The following is a 13,503-nucleotide window of genomic DNA, read 5'->3' on the forward strand; positions in this document are numbered from 1 at the left end:
CCATCCATTCAGACTTTGAGAGATCATGTTGACTTGCTAAGTCAACACTTTGTTCTGAGCCAATATGGCATTCAGAGTATCAATTTCAAGAACTCCCTTCCTCTGAGGCGTCCCACTATTCACGGAATTCCTCTCAGAAGTGTACATGAATTGGTTATTTACAACCATGTCAATAAGTTCTTGAGCCTCTTCAGGCATTTTCTTTAGGTGAATAGATCCATCTGCAGAATGGTCCAATGACATCTTGGAAAATTCAGATAGACCATAATAGAATATATCTAATATGGTCCATTCTGAAAACATGTTAGAAGGACACTTTTTGGTCATCTGCTTGTATCTTTCCCAAGCTTCATAGAGGGATTCACCATCTTTTTGCTTGAAGGTCTGAACATCCACTCTAAGCTTGCTCAGCTTTTGAGGAGGAAAGAATTTATCCAAGAAGGCGTGACCAGCTTATCCCAGGAGTCCAGGCTATCTTTAGGTTGTGAGTCCAACCATGTTCTAGCTCTGTCTCTTACAGCAAAAGGGAAAAGCATGAGCCTGTAGACTTCAGGATCTACTCCATTCGTCTTAACAGTCTCACAAATCTGCAAGAACTCAGTTAAAAACTGGTAAGGATCTTCAGATGGAAGTCCATAAAACTTGCAGTTCTGTTGCATTAAAGCAACTAGTTGAGGCTTAAGCTCAAAATTGTTGGCTCCAATGGCAGGAATGGAGATGCTTCTTCCATCAAATTTGGACGTTGGTTTTGTGAAGTCACCAAGCATTCTCCTTGCATTATTGTTGTTGGGTTCGACTGCCATTTCCTTCTCTTGTTCAAAAATTTCAGAAAGGTTGCCTCTGGATTGTTGTAGTTTAGCTTCTCTTAGTTTCCTCTTCAGAGTCCTTTGAGGTTCTGGATCAGCTTCAACAAGAGTGTCTTTTTCCTTGTTCCTGCTCATATAAGGAAGAAGAGAACAAGAAAAGAAAGAGGAATCCTCTATGTCAAAGTATAGAGATTCCTTTATGTTAGTAGAAGAAGAAAGGGCAGAGTAGTGAAGAAGAATGGGAAAGGAAAGAGGTGGTGATCTGAGATAAAGAGAGATGAAGAGAAGTGTTAATGAATAAATAAATAAATAGATAGAAGGAGAGATAGAGAATTTCGAAAATAATTTTGAAAAAGTGGTTAGTGATTTTTGAAAATTAAAGATAAGGTATAATTAAAATTAAAATTTAAAACAATTAAAAAGAATTTTTGAAAAAGAGAGAGGTATTTTCGAAAATTAGAGAGGGATAGGTAGTTAGTTGGTTTTGAAAAAGATAAGAAACAAACAAAAAGTCAAATAGTTAGTTTAAAAAGATATTAAAATCAAATTTGAAAAGATAAGAAGACAAGATAAGATAAGATATTTTGAAATCAAAATTGAAAAAGATAAAATTTTGAAAAAGATAAGATAGATAAGATATGGTTGAGAAAGATTTAATTTTAAAATTAAAATTAATTACTTAACTAACAAGAAACTTAAAAGGATAGGATTCTAGATTTTGAAGATTGAACCTTTCTTAACAAGAAAGAAACAAACTTCAAATTTTTGAATCAATCATATTACTTGTTAGTGTAATTTCGAAAATTTGATATAAAGATAAGAAAAAGATTTTGAAAATATTTTGAAAAAGATATTTGGAATTTTTCGAAAATAATAAAAAAATGAAAAAGATATGATTTTTGAAAAAGATTTTAAAAAGATAAGATTTTTTTAAAATTGGAAATTTGACTTGATTTGTAAGAAACAACTAATTTTAAAAATTTTTGACCAAGTCAACCCAAAATTTCGAAAATTTGGAGGGAAATAAGGAGAAGATATTTTTTTGATTTTTGAATTTTTAATGAGGAGAGAGAGAAAAAATAAAAACGTCATTTTTGTGTTTTTCTCTTTTCTTTATGGATCAAAACGAAGACTGCATGCAAGAACACTATGAATGTCAAGATGAACACCAAGAACACTATTGAAGATCATGATGAACATCAAGAACATATTTTTGAAAAAATTTTTATGCAAAAAAAAAACATGCAAAACACCAAACTTATAAATCTTTAATGCATGGACTCTAACAAACGAAAAATGCATATGAAAAACAACAAAAGATACCAAACAAGAAAACATCAAGATCAAACAAGAAGACTTACCAAGAACAACTTGAAGATCATGAAGAACACTATGAATGCATGAATTTTCGAAAAAAATGCAAGAAAAAAATTTTAAAGCATGCAATTGACACCAAACTTAAAAATTGACTCAAGACTCAAACAAGAAACACAAAATATTTTTTATTTTTATGATTTTCTAATTTTTTTGTATTTTTATTTTATTTTTTTCGAAAATATTCTTTTAGAAAAACGAAAATAAAAGAAAAATTTTGAAAACTTTTTGAAAAGAAAATAAAAAGAAAATTACATAATCTGAGCAACAAGATGAACCGTCAGTTGTCCATACTCGAATAATCCCCGGCAACGGCGCCAAAAACTTGGTGGACGAAATTGTGATTCGTACTCTTTGTACTTGTATGAAATTTAATTCGGGATAATAGCTCTTTACTATGTGTGGTCACAACTCCGTTCAACTAACCAGCAAGTGTACTGGGTCGTCCAAGTAATAAACCTTACGTGAGTAAGGGTCGATCCCACAGAGATTGTTGGTATGAAGCAAGCTATGGTCAACTTGTAAATCTCAGTCAAGCGGATTGTAATTGATCATGGATTTTCGAAAATTAATAAATATTAAATAAACATAAAATAAGGATAAAGTTACTCATGTATTTCCATGATGGGAATTTCAGATAGGTGTATGGAGATGTTGTGCTCCTCCTGAATCTTTGCTTTCCTACTGCTTCATCCAATCCTTCTTACTCCTTTCCATGGCAAGCTGTATATAGGGCATCACTGTTGTCAATGGCTACATCCCATCCTCTCAGTGAAAAAGGTCCAAATGCTCTGTCACAGCACGGCTAATCATCTGTCGATTCTCAATCAGGTTGGAGTAGAATCCCTTGATTCTTTTGCGTCTGTCACTAACGCCCAGCCTTCAGGAGTTTGAAGCTTGTCACAGTCATTCAATTCCGGAATCCTACTCGGAATACCACAGACAAGGTTAGACCTTCCGGATTCCCATGAATGCCGCCATCAATTCTAGCTTATACCACGAAGATTCTGATTAAGGAATCCAAGAGATATGCGCCCGGTCTAGGGTAGAACGGAAGTGGTTGTCAATCACGCGCGTTCATAGGTGAGAATGATAATGAGTGTCACGGATCATCACATTCATCAAGTTGAAGTGCAACGAATATCTTAGAATAGGAATAATTCGAATTGGATAGAAAATAATAGTAATTGCATTGAAACTTGAGGTACAGCAGAGCTCCACACCCTTAATCTATGGTGTGTAGAAACTCCACCGTTGAAAATACATAAGTGAAAGGTTCAGGCATGGCCGAATGGCCAGCCCCCCAAAACGTGATCAATAGTCTCCTCAGATGAAGAATAAAATAAAACTGAGACCAAAGATGTCTAATACAATAGTAAATTATCCTATTTATACTAGACTAGCTACTAGGGTTTACATGAGTAAGTAATTGATGCATAAATCCACTTCCGGGGCCCACTTGGTGTGTGTTTGGGCTGAGCTTGATCTATCCACGAGCTAAGACTTCTTTTGGAGTTGAACGCCAAGTTGTAACGTGTTTTGGGCGTTCAACTCCGGGTCGTGATGTGTTTCTGGCGTTTTACTCCAGACAACAACATGGAACTGGCGTTGAGCGCCCGTTTACATTATCAATTCCCGAATAAAGTATGGACTATTATATATTGCTGGAAATCTCTGGATGTCTACTTTCCAACGCCGTTGAGAGCGCACTATTTGGAGTTCTGTAGCTCCAAAAAATCCATTTCGAGTATAGGGAGGTCAGATTCCAACAACATCAGCAGTCCTTTGTCAGCCTCCTATCAGAGTTTTGCTCAAGTCCCTCAATTTCAGCTAGAAATTACCTGAAATCACAGAAAAACACACAAACTCATAGTAAAGTCCAGAAATGTGAATTTAACATAAAAACTAATGAAAACATCCCTAAAAGTAGCTTGAACTTACTAAAAACAATGCCAAAGAGCGTATATATCCGCTCATCAAGGGACAGGCGAAACGTGAAGAGGGTTCGGAGAAGAGAGTGACTGAGTGAGTGCAGCGGGAAAAGTGAGGGATTTAGCTGTTTAGGGTTCGTTAATTGTTGCTCCCTTTTTTCCTCTTTTTTTGGGCCCAAAATGGCTTTGTTTTTGTGAAAAAAGGCCAAACAAAGCAAACTCGCTGACTCGCCCGTAAACTCGCGAGTTTGGCTGAGTTTATGCGAGTTTACCGAGTCTACCCGAGTCTATCCAAAAACGAGTTTGTGTCTGAGTTAACTCGATGCTACTACCTAAACTCGTAAACTCGTACGAGTTTACGAGTTAACTCGAGAGTTTGACAACAATGTGGTGATGCTTTGTCCCTTCCGTCTCTCTGCTTTCCTACTGTCTTCATCCAATCGTTCTTACTTCTTTCCATGGCAAGCTGTATGTTGAGCATCACCGTTGTCAATGGCTACAGTCCCGTCCTCTCAGTGAAAATATTCAACGCGCTCTGTCACAGCACGGCTATTCATCTGTCGGTTCTCGATCATGTCGGAATAGAATCCAGTGATTCTTTTGCGTCTGTCACTAACGCCCCACAATCGCGAGTTTGAAGCTCGTCATAGTCATTCAATCCCTGAATCCTACTCAGAATACCACAGACAAGGTTTAGACCTTCCGGATTCTCAAGAATGGCCGCCAATGGATTCTAGCTTATACCACGAAGATTTTGATTAAGAATCCAAGAGATATCCACTCAATCTAAGGTAGAACGGAGGTGGTTGTCAGGCACACGTTCATAGGTGAGAATGATGATGAGTGTCACGGATCATCACATTCATCAAGTTGAGGAACAAGTGATATCTTAGAACAAGAATAAGCTGAATTCAATAGAAGAACAATAGTAATTGCATTAATACTCGAGGTACAGCAAAGCTCCACACCTTAATCTATGGTGTGTAGAAACTCCATCGTTGAAAATACATAAGAACAAGGTCTAGGCATGACCGAGAGGCCAGCCCCCATGATCTAAGAACTAGATGTCCAAAGATGATCCGAAGATTTAAAGTGATCCCCAGATGAAAATACAATAGCAAAAGGTCCTATTTATAGAGAACTAGTAGCTTAGGGTTTACAAAAATGAGTAAATGACGTAAAAATCCACTTTTGGGCCCACTTGGTGTGTGCTTGGACTGAGCATTGAAGCTTTCATGTGTAGAGACTTTTCTTGGAGTTAAACGCCAGCTTTTGTGCCAGTTTGGGCGTTTAACTCCAACTTTTGTGCCAGTTCCGGCGTTTAACGCCGGGAATTCTGAAGCTGATTTGGAACGCCGGTTTGGGTCATCAAATCTCGGGCAAAGTATGAACTATTATATATTTCTGGAAAGCCCTAGATGTCTAATTTCCAACGCAATTAAGAGCGCGCCAATTGGGCTTCTGTAGCTCCAAAAAATCCACTTCGAGTGCAGGGAGGTCAGAATTCAACAGCATCTGCAGTCCTTTTCAGCCTCTGAATCAGATTTTTGCTCAGGTCCCTCAATTTCAGCCAGAAAATACCTGAAATCACAGAAAAACACACAAACTCATAGTAAAGTCCTGAAAAGTGAATTTTAAATAAAAACTAATAAAAATATAATAAAAACTAACTAAAACATACTAAAAACAATGCCAAAAAGTGTATAAATTATCCGCTCATCAATTAGCCATAACAAGAAATAATTCTTACTATTACTAATAATAATAACAATAGTGATGAATTAATAATAATAACAACAAATAATCGTAATAACAAATAATAACAATGACAGTAATGCGAATTATAATAAAGGCTAAGCTAATAATTATTATTATTATAATACTAATCACAATAAAAATAGAAGACTACTTACCTGCATTGACAAATTCAGGAAATTCTGGTGCATTCATAGCGTCTAGATCCAAAGCATGCATAAAAGAAGGCTCTCTAGATAGATGTTGGCTCGTTAGTGCATTTGTCACATCTGCAACGTCAGGCTCAACTATGACATCATCTTCATCAACATCTTCAGCTGGTCCAACAATATGATAAGTGCCCTCGAATTCCTCTTCACTTTCAGTGTTATAAACCGTCCAGTCGATGTTAGGTTTGGGTAAATTAACCTCAACTAATTCTTCAAACTCAACATATAACTCGATAACTGACACTTGTGCCCGTGTTTGTTGGTAGATCGAAAACATCCCTTGCATACTTGCATCATCAACTATATACATTATTTGAAATTGAATAAAATCACCAAATACTAACACAGACTGTCTATAAAAAATATTTGTGACTCTCTTTAATATTTGATTATCAACACATTGACAAAGTATACTCTTAAATTCCTCATATGTTATTTCAAAAGGAATAACAAGATCATATAGATTTTGACATACAAAGTTCACACCTTCAGATATTTATGGAAAGATTTGATCATTGTAATATATTTTCAAACTAACACTTTTCTCCATTTTTCTTCTCTTACTCTCTCAACAAAAATAAATCACACTCACACTCAACAAATTTGTTCTTCTTTTTATAATACTCGAGGTATTTTTTTAATATAAAAAGTACAGTACGCCCCCTGAGTAATGTCATTCTGCCCCCTGTGTTTTGGCAATTCGCTGTTCTTGTATTGTCAATATGCCCATTTTGTATTATGTCTTTAATATTAAACTAATACAATATGCCCCCTTGTATTGTGTCTTTAATATTAAACGAATACAATCCATGCCTCTTGTATTGCTTTTAAAAATTTTTAGAAAAGCAATACGCCCCTCTTGTATTGTCTTTTTTTATTTTCAAAAAAATATTCCGGTAAAGCAATTCGCCCCTGCGGATTGTTAGCCCTCAGAAACATGCAAAACCCCACCAGATCCAATATCAAAGCATTACACCAAATCCTAACCAATATTAAAAAAATGAGCCATAATTTAACATGCTATTTCTGGAAACTTGCACTTTGATTTGATGCGCTGATCTGATTAAATTCTTGCTTTTTTTATAATATACTTATTTTAGTTACTTATTAATTTCCTTACTTCAGGTTGGTCATCTTAATTACATTTTTGACCATTTTGTTGATAATATCTCGTACTTGTGTTCCATGGTTTCCTAGGCTTATGATACTTATTTTAGTTCTTTTCAGGTGAAGATAGAAATATATTATTCTATCGTGGTTATTATTATGAAGATTTTATAATTGTCTTCATATAAAGATGTATCTATTTTATTATTAGATGATAAATTGTAGGGTTTGATTTAATATGTTATAAAAATGTTATTTTTTTTAAAATATGGCCAAATAAATAAAGCACACTTTTTAACATAAAATTCTTGATGAGAAGATATTTTTAACATCTTCATTTGAGTTGGTATCTTCTTCTATTCAAATGTTTTATTCACGCATTAGTTTTAACTTCTTTTTTATTGTGTAGACCAATGACTTTCCCCGTTTGATCTTACGTTCATAACTATTATAAAAGAATGCAACCAACTTGGGTTGGTCGTGTGGTCAGCTCACTCGTCCGTTTAAGCAAGTGTTAGAGGTTCGAATCCTGCCTTGTGCATGCAGCAATTCATTGGCCAGCGGCAGACCGTTAAATAGAGCTCAAATCTGTGACGGATTAGTCCTTGACTTGTCGGATTGAGGGATACCGTGGACATCCAAAAAAAATTATAGAAGAATGCAAAATGTCTTTTTGATTTGTGTTTGTCCTATTCTTTCTATCCTAAAATTAGTAGTAGAAATTTCCAATTTAACAAAGTAGCTATATATATAAAAGTTTTATTACTCTGTGTGGGCCATCAACTTAGATGAAGTGGGGTTCGCGTATATATTAAAAGACTTGGTAGTTATAGGGTACAAAGGCCTCCTTCTTGATTCTTAGCTATGAAGCACAGATACTTCACTAAATTGTCGTATTTGTGTGTTAAATATAATTTAAATATGACCTTCATCAATACGCGTGTCCAGTTTTATTCTTGGATACACTTGGATATACTTAAATATCATTACATATCAGCGTGTCCAGTTTTATTCTTAACATATATTTTTAAAATAAATTTGGATATAGTATATATTATTATTTATTAAAACAAAAAATATTTTAAATACTTTATATAATTAAAATAAGACATTAAAAATAATTGAAAATTTTAATTTATATTTTAATATCAATAAAATATCAAATTATCATCACAATTTATCTAAAAAATACTTTATATTTTATATATATATGATGTTGTGGAAGACGATCCAACACAAAACTCACCGGCAAGTGTACCGAGTCGCATCAAGTAATAATAACTCATGGGAGTGAGGTCGATCCCACAGGGATTGAAGGATTGAGCAATTTTAGTTTAGTGGTTGATTTAGTCAAGCAAACAAGAGTTGATTTGAGTGGTTTGTAATTGACTGAAGCTAAATTGCATGAATTGTAAAAGGAGAGGGGAGAATTGCAGTAAATTAAAGATAACAGAAAGTGAAAGTGCTGAATCTTAAAGAACAAGTAAAGTAAATACGAGAAACTTAGAGTGCAAGAAATGTAAATTGCAGAAGCTTGGAGCGCAAGAAATGTAAATTGCTTGAATGATAAAGAGATCAGAGAGTTGGGATTTGTAGAAATTTAACAAGGAAAAGTAAATTGCAACAAGCAGAAGAGTAGAGGATGACTTGAATTGAAATAGATCTCAAACAGAAAAGTAAATTAACTTGGAGTAGCATTCAACAGATGAACTAAAAGGAATATTCAAGATCTCAGGGGTCAAAAGACTAGAAAATCAAGTCTAGATCTCACTGCCTTCCTTGATCCAACTCAAAGAACAATTGCAAACAAATTAAAGATCAAAACAGTAAAGAAACTTGAATTCAGATCACCAATTCTTGAATTATGCAGAGAAAGGAACAAAGAGATCTCAAGGTGAGATTGAGAAAGAATTTTCTCAATTCTCAACACCCAAGACTCAAGCTAAGTGTGCAGAAAAGGAAAATAAGAAACCCAGAGGAAGAGAACTCAATTCTCCTTCCCAATTCAAGCCAAAGTTCAAAGAAAATCAAAATTCAAAATAGAAGCAAAATTAAAATGAAAAAGTTCTCAAATCAAAATTCAAAAAAAAAGGTAAAAAAGGTCCTCTCTACATCTAACTAACATCTATTTAAACACTTCCTAATTTGGATCTAAGAATTTGGGTGGGCTCTAAAATTTGGTGAAGAAATAAATAGAATTGGATTTTTGATGAATTTCTTAGCCCATGGGTGATGCTCTCAATGCTAGGCTCGGGTGTCACCAAGAGCCGAGCTTGGTGCCTTTGTCTTACCCAATTTGTCGCGTGCATGATGCATCACGTTGCAAGGGAGTAGCACTCATCTCTTGGCAAGAGTTGAGCTTGCTCCTTGTCTCTTATGAAGCTCCAAGTTCGACACCTAGGGAGAGCATTGCTTGGCTTCTATTTCTTGGCACCAAAGTAGCGCACTCTCTCTTGCTTCCTTGAGGCCCCTGGTTCGATCCTTGGTGAGTGCAGGTGCAGGCCATTTTTCTTGGCACATGAGTAGCGCCTAATGCCTTGCTCCTTGGATGTACCTGGTTCGAATCCCATGGAGTGAGAACAAGCCAATTTTGGCTTGTTTTTCTTGTGAGGTAGCGCTACTCCCTCCCCCTTGGTATTGAGTTCGAAACTTGTGGAGTGCATTGGCAAACTATTTTTCCTTTATTTTCCTTGAGGAAAGCCCGAAAAAGCTTTTGGGCAGAGCTGAGCTTTGAAAATTTTGCCTTGCTCCCTCCTTGATATGTAGCACTCGGTTCTTGTGGAGAGCCTAGCTCTCCCTTTGCTTGGCCTTTGGCCTTTGAAGTAAAGCTCTTTACAAGAGCTCTAGCTCTTGGCAAGAGCTTTAAATTCTTGATCCTTGCCTTGTGCTACGCTTTCCTTTTCCTTAGGCCACACTTTCTTTCTTTCTTCATTTTCTTCACCTACAAGTAATCAAAACAACCAATCAAAGTATCACCAAATTCACAAGGTTTAAAATTTATTTAAAAACCAATTAATTCAAGCTTAAACCTCATGATTTTGTGCCAATTAAAGGGTGGTTGATTGATTCAAAGAAACCATGCAATTCCACTCCAAATTACTAACTTACAATGCAAGAAAGTGCATAAAAACTGATGAAACAAATGAAATTTGCTTGAAAAGCTAGTGTATAATGATTTGTCATTACAACACCAAACTTAAATCTTGCTTGTCCCCAAGCAAGCATCAAACATAAGAGGAAATGAAATGAAACAGAGAAGTGTGCATTTCCTTATTGAGCATATAGTTGAACTTGGTTCATGGGGTTTTTATGCAGACAATGGTGGCTTATTTATTGCTTGCTGTTACATAAGAGATGTTTCCTCAAGGGTTCACTAAGTTTGCTGCTATAAGGCTTTACTTTTGCTTGTTCCCTTGCTAACTCTTCCTTCTTTGTTTTGCTCAGAGAGCTTATTATTCTTTGAATGCTTGGTGGCAAATGTTGCAGCAGCCTTTGGCTTAATTTTGCCCAACAATCCTTCACCACAGATACATGGCTCACCCTTTTCTTCCTAGGATCATTGATGTCCAGCATCTCTTTGGATTACTAAGTGTTTTGTAGCTAGGTTGCTCTTTATTGTGGACTTTCTATTGGCAATCCCAAATTACTTAATCTAAGTGTCCAAGTTTTGAAATACTCCTCAGAACTTACTTGTCCAAGCATATCCTAGCACAAAAACACCACAGGCATGTGTCCTAGGGCTCAAGCTATTGGTGCCTAGACTTATTGTTTGTTCTCTTTGCCACTTTTGGCTTTTTCTCTTTCTTTTTCTTTCTATTTTATTTTATTCTCAAGGGATATTTAGTGATACAAGCCTTTATAACAGCAAACTAGTTCATTCTTCAAAGAACATGTCATTATGCAGCATTTATTTCATAAGCCATGTATTAAATCAACAAATACCACCACTAGCTTTCATTCTAACTTATGCAACATTGGATATTTACTTCCTAATTCAAATATTTCTCTTTTATTCAAGCATATGGGAAACAAAACAAAATTCAAGCAAAGTAAGAATGACAATTATTATGCAGATTACTTATTCTAGCTAACTGTTAAGTACAAAAAAAAATGCAAAACAAAAAGCAATTGGAAACATATCATGTTTCAGACATACGTCTTCCTTATTGAAATTATGAAAGAACTTCACCACCTTCTAATTGTTGTGCTCTTGGCTTTTGCTTGATTCTCCCTTCTTCTTCTTTCTTTTCCCGAGCTTGGAATAGTCTTGAGCTTCTTCACCAGGGCACCTTCTATCCCAGATAGAATCTATGAGACCTGAGAGCCTAGCTGCCTCCAATCTTTGATACATCACTTCTGTATAATTCTGGGTCCTTGCTTTCTGTCAGTCTCTTAATTCTTGGCACTACTCAAATGATTTGATTTGTGGATTTAGTGCTGGCATACTGTGGGTCAAATAATCCAACTTTGCTTGTGTATTTTCATCATGCTCTATTCATTGCACGTGTCTAGTCTCTCCAATGGTATGATGAATGTTCTTCCACTGATACAAGTTGTGAGTATATTCCCCATATTTGGCCTGACTCAAGTACAATTTATCATATGATTCTCAGAATTCTGTTGATTTTTCCTTCTGGCCTTCAAGAATCCTTGCTTGAAATTCTTGTTGTTGGGTCATCATTTGCTGCTGCTAGCTCGCTTGTGTTTCCTCCATTTGGTGTTGCCAAGCCTCTCGCGCCTCTTTATCCTTCAAATTTTTCTCCCGGCGCTCTAGATATTGCTCTTGTTATGCTTGCACGAGTTGTTAAGACATTTCCTCAATTGTTCTTCTCATTTCGCTCAACTCTAATGCATCAGGAGCTTGTTGAGCTTGTTCTTCCCCTCTTTGTGGCCTTCTCTGTTTGGGAGCTATTACCTCCTCTTGGTCATCTTCTTCATTTATCCCTTCCATGCTCCTCTTTGTGACTCCTTTCCTACTTTTACTTTCTCTGTGTCTTCATCCTCAAAAAGCACCCCAGCTCTATTGCATAACCTCAGAATGGTGCTTAGATGACCCAGCTTGCCTGATTTGTTTGTGTTTTCTGTAATCTCTTAAATACTATCAGCTATGATTTGTGAAACATTAATCTCTCCTCCATGTAGGATACAGTATACCAAGAGTGCACGCTTGACTATGACTGCTGAGGTGTTTCCAGTAGGGAGTATGGATCTCTTGATTATCTCATATCACCCTTTTGCCTCAGGAGTTAGGTCCAGTCATTTCAAGTGGCTTGGGTTTCCTTTTGAGTATCTTTCCCAATCTGAGCTTGCCAAACATATCTCCTGCAGTATCTCATCAGGATCATTCTATCCCTGCATTCTAGCATCAAAGTTAGGCTCTCCATAAGTTACTCTCCTCAGCTGCAGAACTCTCATGATTATGGCTGGGCTAAAGTCCACTTCAACACCTCTAACAAAGCTCCTGTAGGGAGGGCTATTATCACTTTCCTTCACTATATTTGCATAAAATTCTCGTATCATGACTGCGCTAATGTCAATGTGAGGTGCACATAAAAGCTCCCATCTCCTCTTCTTGGTAATTTGCCTCATGATGGGATACTCCCCCTCCTTCAAGTTGAGGCCCATCTCATGAATGATATGTTTTGTTTTCATGAGCCTATGATACCTTGCTTCATGAAATTGAGATTTAAATTTCTTGGTATCATAGGTAGGAGGTTCGGCCACCACTGATTCCTTTCATTTTCTTCTACTAGAGCTTGGTGGAGCTATGAGTTTAGATAAAAAAATAAGGATGAGTTTATGGTTGGGTGAGGTACAGTTTTGTAGTGCAAGAAAGGTGAAAAATGGAATGTTACTGCTGAGTAAAGAAGAGGGACGTGTTTTTGGCCAATTAAAAAGTGGGACAATGGCTTGCAAGTATGAGGAAGGCTTATATGAATGTGTAGCTCTTGAAATGTTTCCACCTATTTATAGGCAAGTCATCAAAGCTTTGAACAAAACACACTTTGGGGGGAGGAGTTCAGTCATAACTTATGAAGGGTGAAGATTGAGTTAAGCAACATAGTAACTTCATGAGATGAACGGCCTGCACGTTCTATTGAGGATTGACAAGGATTCTCTCCCCATTGGTTGCATGAGGTTCGACCTCCAATGTGGCTAGCATGCAGATTTTGTTTCCCAAGGTAGGCACACCTCTCTAGGCATATGTGACCCTTCTCTCTTGGCTTGTCATAGCCGTGTCTTCTTCTTGTCTTTACCTCAACCTTCTTTTTCTTAATTAAATCAAAATTGTAAGCCTTAGGACACAAATGTAGCATGGTG

General features: G+C 36.3%; 1 non-coding gene across 1 annotated transcript; it reads left to right on the plus strand.

Annotated features, from left to right (window-relative positions):
• The first annotated feature begins 301 nt into the window (after positions 1 to 301).
• LOC112798566 (small nucleolar RNA R71) lies at positions 302 to 405 on the plus strand. The gene has a single exon (XR_003200174.1). It is a non-coding gene; the product is annotated as a small nucleolar RNA R71 (small nucleolar RNA).
• The last annotated feature ends 13,098 nt before the right edge of the window (positions 406 to 13,503 follow it).

Source organism: Arachis hypogaea, chromosome 4, assembly GCF_003086295.3.
Source record: "Arachis hypogaea cultivar Tifrunner chromosome 4, arahy.Tifrunner.gnm2.J5K5, whole genome shotgun sequence".
NCBI classification, from domain to species: domain Eukaryota; kingdom Viridiplantae; phylum Streptophyta; class Magnoliopsida; order Fabales; family Fabaceae; genus Arachis; species Arachis hypogaea.